The sequence below is a fragment of the Oncorhynchus mykiss genome, chromosome 6, assembly GCF_013265735.2.
Source record: "Oncorhynchus mykiss isolate Arlee chromosome 6, USDA_OmykA_1.1, whole genome shotgun sequence".
Taxonomy (NCBI): Eukaryota; Metazoa; Chordata; class Actinopteri; order Salmoniformes; family Salmonidae; genus Oncorhynchus; species Oncorhynchus mykiss.
Window position 1 is genome coordinate 41787812 of NC_048570.1, and position 10695 is coordinate 41798506.

The window sequence follows — 10695 nt, forward strand, 5'->3', positions numbered from 1 at the left end:
CTCTGGTCAGATGAAACCAAAATTGAACTTTTTGGCAACAATGCAAAACGTTATGTTTGGCGTAAAAGCAACACAGCTGAACACACCATCCCCACTGTCAAACATGGTGGTGGCAGCATCATGGTTTGGGCCTGCTTTTCTTCAGCAGGGACAGGGAAGATGGTTAAAATTGATGGGAAGATGGATGGAGCCAAATACAGGATCATTCTGGAAGAAAACCTGATGGAGTCTGCAAAAGACCTGAGACTGGGACGGAGATTTGTCTTCCAACAAGACAATGATCCAAAACATAAAGCAAAATCTACAATGGAATGGTTCAAAAATAAACATATCCAGGTGTTAGAATGGCCAAGTCAAAGTCCAGACCTGAATCCAATCGAGAATCTGTGGAAAGAACTGAAAACTGCTGTTCACAAATGCTCTCCATCCAACCTCACTGAGCTCGAGCTGTTTTGCAAGGAGGAATGGGAAAAAATGTCAGTCTCTCGATGTGCAAAACTGATAGAGACATACCCCAAGCGACTTACAGCTGTAATCGCAGCAAAAGGTGGCGCTACAAAGTATTAACTTAAGGGGGCTGAATAATTTTGCACGACCAATTTTTCAGTTTTTGATTTGTTAAAAAAGTTTGAAATATCCAATAAATGTCGTTCCACTTCATGATTGTGTCCCACTTGTTGTTGATTCTTCACAAAAAAATACAGTTTTATATCTTTATGTTTGAAGCCTGAAATGTGGCAAAAGGTCGCAAAGTTCAAGGGGGCCAAATACTTTCGCAAGGCACTGTATGTTTGAAATTTACTGCTCGACTGAGGGACCTTACAGATAATTGTATGTGTGGGGTACAGAGATGAGGTAGTCAAACACTATTATTGCACACAGAGTGAGTCCAACTTATAGTGACTTGTTAAGCACGTTTTTACTTCTGAACTTATTTAGGCTCGCCATAACAAAGAGGTTGAATACTTATTGACTCAAGACATTTAGGCTTTTAATTTTGAATTCATTTGTAAACATTTCTAAAATCATAAGTAACTTTGTGTGTAGGCCAGTGACACAAAATCAACATTTTCTAAGTGTTATAACACAACAAAGTGTGGAAAAAAATCAAAGGATGTGAATCCTTTCTGAAGGCGCTGTATGTGCCAAGCACATACGGACATCTTCACATGTTCACGGGCAACATCTATGAATACGGATAATAGTGAAATACATGTTTTTCAGTTGTTCACTACATCGTTCCTCTCTCAAAAAGACCATTTCAAAACAGAGAAAAGGTAAAGAAAGGACTTGTCGAGATCTTGTGTAAGCACTAACACCTAACAGACACTTCACGGTCAAAGCCCAGACATATCTCACAAGGTGTAGAAAGTCACAACAAAGGAATGTTATTCACCGAAGTACTTTACCTCCACTTTACAAATCTGTGGGATCTTCGTTCTGTCACATGTATTTCAAACCTCTGGCAAAAGACTCCAATCAATAATTTTTAGTTCAAAGACCCGACTCTCTCTTTGTTGGTTGCCTTTTCACTTCCTTGGAGGATCATGTCATCCCCTTTTAAGGCAAACTTTGAAAGGGGAACATATCTGAGCACCGGGGTGGGAAGAAGGTGGCAGCATACAAAACAGTGGCTCTGTGACACGAGAAAAATCAAAACCACTTGAAACAAAACTCCTCTGAACCCACCTGAGGCAAAGTGATTATTTAGCAGTGAGTCTTTTGAGTGCTGAAAGAAGATAGAGAGGGAAGAGAAAGGAGAGGAGAGGAGGGGAGATTGGCAGGAAGAGAGGGCGACGTTTGCTGAATGCAAAAGGCAAGTGGGTGGATGCTCTCTTCACATGGGGCATGTTTAGTTGTGTGTGTGTGTGTGTGTGGGCGTGCGTGCGTGCATGTGTGTGTGTGTGTGTGTGTGTCCTCAGGACAGCCTCTGGCATTGGTACACAAACAATGATGGGTCAATACAGCTCTACACCTGACTCACACACACACACACACACACACCTCTCTTTCTTTCCACCGAGTCTGATTTCCCTCCTTTCAAATCAAATAAAAGTGTATTTTCCAATGCACAGGATACAACAGCAGTGAACAGCACAATGAACTGTTCACATGCGGTATTCAATATCAAGGTAAATAAATAGAATATCCAGAATATAATCTTGAAAAGAGCACACAATCAATACCAGGTCAGATAAAATAAAAATACACGAGAATGCTACACTATATACACGGAGTATACCAAACATTAGGAACACCTTCCTAATATTGAATTGCATTCACCTGTATTCACCTGGTCAGTCTGTCATGGAAAGTGTTCTTAATGTTTTGTATACTCAGTGGTGTACAAGGTCAGTGCAGTAGCATATCAAATTGCAGATTATACTGGTGGTAGTTGAGGTAGATATGTACTTGTAAACAGGGGTAAATGTGATTGGGCAGCAGGATAAATAATAATAAATTGTAGCAGCAGTGTGTGTGTGTGTGCATGTGTGATCGTGTGTGTATCATTATCACTGAGACTGAGAAATAATGAAGCAGTTTTTCAACCGCTCCCTCACATCAACTCGCATGCATGCAGACACGCTTACACAATCTTGCACACCTACTACTACTACACACACACACAAACACACACACACACACACACACACACACACACACACACACACACACTTGAAAGGGGTTAGATGTTGGTGTGATGAAAGTGATATATAGACAACTGAACAGACAGTGAAGGGAGAAATGAGGCAGGGCATTTCCGTAAGAGACATTTATGAATTCAAAGGGAACATTGGAAACACGCTGAAGGATTCACAGCTCATGGTTTCTGATAACAACCTACACACATTAAACTCTCTAGATAATGATATATTATGCACAGGTTTTACAAGAAGGATGTACTGGGATATCTTACAGTAACTCTGGAAGTTCTCACTCATTCCGTTCTCAGTGAATTGCTGCGTTATAGATTGAGCTCCATGAAGAGTTTGTCTCCGTATGTCAAGGATGGTCAAAGTCAAAGATCAGAACCGACCTGCAAGGCATCTGTATAAAGAGGAAGGAGATAGATGAAGAATAAATAGGAGGTTGATGCCTGTGTGTGTGTGGGAGGACACACACACTGGCAGTTCTGTTGAGTAATGTGAATGGACAGCGGCAGTGCAGGCCCTGTGGCAGAGTCTTAGTCTGCCCATTAGTCTCTGTCACAGATGGGCATAGGCCTGCTGATCTAAAGGATAAGAGCTGACTCACACTTCATCATCCACATACAGCCACTTTACAGGACACTTATTAGATAAGCACAACTCAGATTGCAGCCTAAGGCATATGTTATGTTTATCTGACCACTCTGCCTTAATAGATAGCCCACACATACACATGTGCTGTACAGGCACGCACATACACACATTTCCTGCATGCACCTATAAATCTGCACACACTGCCCATACACTAGGTGTGTGTGTGTATGTCTGTGTGTGTGTGTGTGTGTGTGTGTTTATTTAAGTCAGGGAGTCACTAACGCATCTATTCGCAACGTATTTTGGAGATCATTCCAAATATGTGGAGCAAGAAAAGTAAAGGCTGATTTACACCAAAGGAGTCTCCAGAGTTAATCAACCCTGTGAACGGGTTTGATAACTTGCCATTTGAAATCTTAACAGTGAAGTTAGGTAAGTCGTCGGAAGCTTTTGGAGCAGGGCTTTTGTAAACAAAAAGAGCGTAATGATGTGATCTACGTGACTTCAAAGAGATCCATCACACCTTTTGGTAAAGAATACAATGAAGAGTAATAAAACTACTCAATGAAGAGTAATAAAACTACTCAATGAAGAGTAATAAAACTACTCAATGAAGAGTAATAAAACTACTCAATGAAGAGTAATAAAACTGTATCCTGTTAGAAAACGAAGGGCACTATGGTAGATGACATCCAAAAGGTGTAAGAGTAGTAGTAGCTGCACTTTGACAAATAATATCACCATCATCAAGAACAGATTTTAAAAAAAATTAAAAAAAGGTTGACTGAATAATCTGCTTCCTACTGATTTAGAGAAAGGCACCGTCTGTTTCTGTAGAAAAAGACAACTTTAAATCTTAGCTTCTTAACCAGCTCATCTACGTGTTTTAGAAAACGTCAAATCCATATCAATCCAAATGCCTAAATATTTACTTGTGGGAACACGCTTGATTTGGAGTCAACATGTAGTTGATCTGAAACATTCCTACGAGAGTTTAAAAATAAGTATTTTCTTTTGCCCGTATTAAGCACAAGTTTTAAATCAGCAGGGTATTCCTGCATAGCTGTAAAATCTGACCGTGTTTTTGACACAGCCAGATCGACAGTCGGGGCTACAAGCATACATAATAGTATCATCTGCATATGGGTGAAGTTCACAATTTTTAACAGATTGACCAATGGTGTTTATATAAATAGTGAAGATAAATCAATCCCTGCGGGAACACTTTTACAGTATGTACTCCAAGAAATTCAGACTTAACCTCACCGATCATGATGGCCTGAGTTTTGTCACAAAGATAATCATGAAACCATGAACAGGCGTCAGAGCTCAGGCCTATCAAGGAAAACGTATTCAATAAAATATCACGGTCAACACTATCGAAAGCTTTCGACAGGTCCACAACAAAGCAGCACATTTCATTTTAGTGTCAAAAGCATTGACAAGGTCATTGACAACTAAAGTGGTTGCTGTAAATAGTGCTGTGCCCAGGCCTAAATCCTGATTGGTTTACATTCAAAATACATTTCTCAGATAAAAAAGAGCAAAGTTGTACATTTACCAAGGATTCAAGGATCCTAGCTAGACAAGGAAGCCTTGAAATGGGGTGTTAATTATTAAGATACCTGGCAGCACAATAGCTGATTTTTGAATATTTCCTGATAACAACGTTAAATAAAAAATATGGGTTATTGAGCCAACAATGATGGGCGCTGCACACATACTGTATGCAGACCGGGATCCAATTGGTCGGCCCCTGTGGATTTCTAGTTGTCTATTGCTAGCAAAGCATCCAGGACTTTTTTTTGTAAATCGCCTAAAAGAAAAGCTTTGACTATCATTTCTCTGATCATTCATCAAGTTTCCCCTATCAGCATCTAGCCCAATATCATTGTGAATAAGCTTAGAAGTTCTTTCAAAGAGATAAATTGTGATTACATAAAATTGTGATTAAATGCATTTTTTCTGTAATGAGGCTTGTGTCTGAATTAATTTGTTGTGGCAGGGAGGAACCCTTCAGGGATCTCACAGTGGAAAGGCAGTGGCACAACGACCAGCCTGAGGAGTAGAAAAGGAGAAGGTATTAGTTTGGGATACGCTGCAATGTCTCAATTTGCTTACTCTGGATGTCCAACTCAGACATACAGTATATTCTCCAATAAGCTGTCAGTTTCCGCATTGAAAATTTGTCAGGTCAATATTATCCCGGAAATATGCAAAATAGATGCAGCTTCTACATGTAGATGAAATGTTCACTGTTGTCTCTCCAGGTGGTAGGCGTCAATCTGAAAAAAAGTCAGTTTCCCTGTATGGCGGAAAGTGGTAGACGCCGTTTTGGAAAAATTCACACACAAAAAAAAAATCCACACCAATAGAACAGCGAGGAATCAACTAAAAGACAATCAATCCACACAGTGTGATAGTTAGCTTGAATCACACAGTTTGTAGGATCACCACAGTTATAGGCAGCAAGCCAGAACCCAACTACAGACCAAAAACAGACCAGCACCAGGACCCACAATAAACACAGCCAAGGAACAAAACTCGCCAGCATAACTTACTCGATTCAATTCTGGGGCCCATCAAAAAAGCTACGTAATGGAGGACTTGTTACCAGTATGATAGCCAGGAGAGAAGCACATTGGAGGGGATGTAGTTTCCAGTACCTGCCGGTGAATCGCCGGGAGGGAGGCTAGCGCCACACCGGGCTGTGGTGAGTAGGCTAAATCAGGTGGAGTTCAAGTTCAGCAGTAGTCCAAAAACATCCAAGGCTCAATGTCAAGTGGAATGATGGAAGTAGCAGTAGGCAGGTGTCTGCTCAGATAATGTCCCAGTGCGGAGTATTGTGCCCAGGTATATCCAAGTAGGCCTCAAAAGTATCAGCAGACCTGTTTTGTATGTCTCCTTAAAAACTCTAAATGCAATATTGCACTATTATCCAATGTGTTCACAGCCAGATGAAACGAAGGTAAATGGAGACAATAATCCACGAAAAGCTTTTCAGCTGCTAACACTGATCAGAGAAAAAAAGACATGCTTGCTTCCATGAATGTAAATGCGAGTACGTGATAATGCATGATGTGATGAATAGTGACTGACAGTCTGTTTAGGATCCACTTAGTTACATAATTCATTCTCAAATCTCAATTATACCGTAAGCCTAACAAATGGCATTGCTAAATCCCTGTGCTCAGTGTGGCAGTAATCCGGACCCATTGTGGACCAATGTCAGTTATAATAACAGATTAAAAACACAACAGGGAGAACACAGCACACAATTTGTTTCAATATTGTTTGTCCTTTCCACAGAAGTTTATACCTGGAACCAAAAAAGGTTATCCTATGGGGACAGCTGAAGAACTCTTTTGGAACCTTTTTTTCTAAGAGTCACATATCACACGCTCTTATATGTAGAGACAATGCACTACAGTATATTTAAAATGAGCCTCTGATACCATTGCCCTTGGCCTGTCTGTGGACCTGCCCCAAATGGCACCCTATTCCCTACATAGTGCCATTCATTTGACCAGGGCCCATGGAAAAGAGGGTGTCATTTGGAACTCTGTCTGCCTGTCTGAGTGGAAGTCAGATGATCAGTTGACCTGAATGTTGGTTGACCAGCTGTGTGTGTGTGTGTGTGTGTGTGTGTGTGTGTGTGTGTGTGTGTGTGTGTGTGTGTGTGTGTGTGTGTGTGTGTGTATGAACATGTACAGTAAGTACAGTGCCTTTAGAAAGTATTCACACCCCTTGACTTATCCCACATTTTGTTGTTACAGCCTGAATTTAAAATAGATTTAACTGAGATTGTGGGTCACTGGCCTACTCACAATACCCCATAATGTCAAAGTGGAAGATACAAAGATACAGGCGTCCTTCCTAACTCAGTTGCCGGAGAGGAAGGAAACCACCATTAGGTCAATGGTGACTTTAAAACAGTTACAGTGTTTAATGGCTGTGAAAGGAGAAAACTGAGGATGGATCATCAACATTCTAGTTACTTCACAACATTAACCTAAAATGACAAAATGAAAAGAAGGATGTATAATACAAATATTCCATAATACAAACATAATACAAATATTCCAAAACAAGCATCCTTTTTGCAATCAGGCACTTAAGTAAAACTGCCAAAAATGTGGCAAAGAAATGTACTTTTTATCCTGAATACAAAGTGTACCGCTCTTCTTATTTTCAAGCATGGTGGTTGCTACATCATGTTATGGGTATGCTTGTTATCAACAAGAATTAGGGAGTTATTTTTTTAATAAAGATAAATGGAATAGAGCTAAGCACCGGCAAACTTTCAGCAGGATAATAACCTAAGACACAAGGCCAAAAATACGCTGGAGGTGCTTACCAAGACATTGAATGTTCCTGAGTCGCCTAGTTACAGTTTTGGCTTAAAACATCTTTAAAATCTGTGGCAAGACTTGAAAATGGCTGCAACGATCAACAACCAACTTGACAGAGCTTGAATAATGTACAAATATTGCACAATCGAGGTGTGCAAAGATCTTAGAGACTTACCCAGAAAGACTCACAGCTGTAATCGCTGCCAAAGGTGATTCTAACATGTATTGACTCAGGGGTTGAATACTTATGTAAATGAGATATTTCTGTATTTCATTTTCAATACATTTGCAAACATTTCTAAAAACTTATATTCACTTTGTCATTATGGGGTATTGTGCACAGATTGGTGAGAGATCAAATATATTTCATCAATTTTGAATTCAGGCTGTAGCACAACAAAATGTGGAATAAGTCAAGGGGTATGAACACTTTCTGAAGGCACTTGTATGTTTCGTGTCTTTGTGTGTGTGTGTGTGTGTGTGTGTCTTTGTGTGTGTGTGTGTGGGGGGGTGTTCTTCATTGGTATTCTCACAAATAAAATCATTCTGCTATAACATATCTTCCTCTCATCAGCACTGTGTGGCAACTAATGCATTTTTTTTTTCTTTCAAACACCTAAAGCATCCTTCATATTACTATATGAACAAACTAAAACACAGGAAAGGCGTTCTCATATTTCGTACCCAAATAGCATTGGCCTGCGAATTGCACGCAGAAAAGCAAATGTTGAAACCTTTTTTCATTGTGCACTAGCTTTTTTTGGTAACAAATCCTTTCATGACACAATTTACATGAATATCACAAATCATTCTTTGTATTTGCAAGCTTGGTTCTGGGGTGTATCATGAGCGCCACATTGCTTTTGATTTATCACTGCTGCTTAGTGAGATTTATCTGTGCAACACTGTCAGACATATTCTGCTGCACAATGGCAAATCTGGACAGACACCGTTCTCTATCACAATGGTAATTTGTTTACCTTATTCATATTCCAGGCACATAACATTGCTACTCTCCACTTTATAAAAGAAAACTGAAAGGTCTCGTGGATTTTAAATGTCCTCTCATCAAACAGCCAAAACAAAAGCCTCTTGATCTCAAACTCAACCTTGGATTCGTATGGCTGTGCCTTCCCCGGTTGGCAGTCGACCAGGGAACGCACACCAGCACAAAATACACATGAGATACTGGGAGCATCAGAAGGGTAGTTGCCTGGTCTCCTTACTTTGAATGTTTGGTCTATTAAAGGTTTTTCATAGTCGCAATCTGCCACTACAGCTACTGCAGTGGCACAGCTGCTTCCCCTACTCTTGGACTCTTGAACTGCTGTTTGTTAGGACAGGGGATCTTAAATATCTCCATACAATGGATCCTGCAATATTTTGGCCTGTTTTTCCATCACCGTCGAACATAGGTATCTCACAAACAGGGAGTGTGGCCTGTTTGTGCTGTAGTACAAGGTCAGCAATTTCATTCCGCCTTTGCATGACAGTGGAGAGGTTATCATGGCTGGTATAATGGCTGATACCCACAGTGTTGATCACTAGACCTTGCTGTTGGCTGCTGAAGGGTGTGGTTAATGACTGTTTTCTGAATGGGTTTTGATGGCTTTGTTGTCTGTTGTAGTAAAAATCCTTTGTAGTGGGGGTCTTTGAAACTGCACCTAATCCTGCAGGTGATGGTTCAGGATCCTGGCTCTCAAAAGAAGAGTTCATGCCATCTTCTTGGCTTAGTAAATTGGCTGCCACAGCATGGGATCGGGAAGTTGACTCAACTCTCCAGGACCTTCAGTCTGGCATTATATGCGGCTATTTCCGTTTCCAGTTAAATTTTTTCCCCCATCCTAACATTCAGTTGAGCTTTCTCCAGTTCAGTTGAGCTTTCTCCAATACATGTTTGTCCTGTAATGACACTTGGCGAGCGAGTAGTGCTGCTCTCTCTGCCTCAGCTTTTAGGCGTGCAGAGGACACTGAGGACGATGCAGCCTTAGAATATTTGGTTTTCCTTTCATGTTGACAATTTGGAAATGCTGCCATGTTGTTCAATGAGCATTTGTGGCTTCACTTCAGCATTTTCTCCCACCTCTTTCAGGAGTCCCCATTCTTGGTTGATAATAGTTTCTGCTCTCCTGTTCCTTTTATTCTCCTGTGACTAACTCTAGCACAGATTCATGAGCATTCTTAAAGTCCCTGAAAACAACAAACGCTTCAAGACCTTCATTCAGTTTCAACATTTCCTCCATCAACAAGGCCTTTTATTTCATTCATTTTGTGTGCACATACTCCAAGTTTCCCTCTCCAGTCTGCATAGAAGGAATTTAAAATGCTCCTCCGCCCTCTCCAGTGGGGTCTTCTTTGGGAATTCATCGGGCCATTTCACTTTTAATTTGCTCAATTTACAATGACACAGCTGTTGATTTGATTGTTAAACGTAATGCCCCTTTAGACCTCCTTCAATGCTTTAAAACACAGTCATCCGTTTCAGCATATTTACCCATTTTGCATTGAACATGTGCAAGTCCTGCATTTAGATGCGTTCAACTTTTCATCCTATTATAGGTTGTGTCCCCTTTATTTACATTTAAACACATAGTATCTTTAGATCCTTTAGTTGCGTTCCATTGATGCGTTGCATTTCTACACTGGGCCTAATATTAGACGTTTGATTAGGCTACATTGTGCATTGGATCTCGGTGTTTCCCAAACTCAGACTTTTTAATTGTTTTCACAGCGCCGTGTTTTTTTGAATTCCATTCCCAAGTTAGTCAAACTTTCCAATTCGAAACACATTTTCGCTTCCATAATATGCCTGATCAAGCGATTGCATTGAACAGGGCAGCTCATTCATTTGCAGTGGTCACTCGAGGCTGGCGAATTCCTTCCAAGCAAGCTGTCCTTGCGGTCCGAAATGCAATGCTAAATAGAACAATATCCAGCATGTCGGTACCGGCGCTTTCCTTCCGACAGTAAGTAATCCTTCACGGAGTCTTTTGACTTGATTGTAGTGGCTTCCTTACCAATTGACCATAGCCACTGCCCAAGCCTGAAGCGGGGTTGTTTCGGACGTATACAGTCCACATTCGATGAAACTCAAACGGCAA